Genomic DNA, 855 nt, shown 5'->3' on the forward strand with positions numbered 1-855 from the left:
AAAATCTCTTCAAAAACAAAATTTAAAAACTAAAAGGGTTTTGGTTAAAAATAAAACATACTGAAGTTTTCTTCTAAGGCACATGCTAGGTCTTTAGCGCAATAAAAATTATGCACTAGGGACCAGTGGTTGGCGTAATGGCTATGTTGCTGGACTTGCATGTAGTCAACTGTGGTTTGAGTCCTGAACCCGGTGGCTTAAACTCACACCAGGTGCGCTTGTGTGCATGCCCAAGATACCAAGAGGAGAATGGAGGAGAAGGGACTGTGGCATGGCTGTTCCCCCTGGGGAGTGACTTCTCACTTTGTCTCTCTGGCTTTCTCTGTCTTTCCGTCAAGCACACATATCCTATAGCAAAAAGCTCTAAAAAAATATATATATATGCACTAGTGAAGCATGATTTGGTTTCTCAGAAAAGGTGGAGAGGATGGAAAAATATGTTGGCATAAAATTTGTTCTGACAGTGACTTCCGATATCATTCTCATTATGGGCCTTTCTTAGAAGCTTTAAAAGCCTTTTAAAAAGTGAACAAATTTGAAAGAAGGGGAGTCTATAAGATCAAAGTGCATTCTGAGAAGATGGTGGGCATGAAGATGAGGAAATAGCAGACGGACAATAGTCACTGTGTGAAGCACAAGCTCTCTTTCAAGGAACACTCAATTTATCCTGGGAATATTCTGCGAATATTAAAGTGTCAGTATTTTTTTTCTGCTTTAACACTGATGGGTCATAATTGATTCAAGTCTTTTTTTTTAATTTATATTATCATCATAATCTTCTTTATATTACATTGGATTACATATAACTTTACATTGACTTCCATTGTTTTTTCAAAAGGGAATGCCATGCATGTC

This window comes from Tupaia chinensis, unplaced genomic scaffold (assembly GCF_000334495.1).
Source record: "Tupaia chinensis unplaced genomic scaffold, TupChi_1.0 Scaffold000194_1, whole genome shotgun sequence".
In the NCBI taxonomy this organism is placed as follows: Eukaryota; Metazoa; Chordata; class Mammalia; order Scandentia; family Tupaiidae; genus Tupaia; species Tupaia belangeri.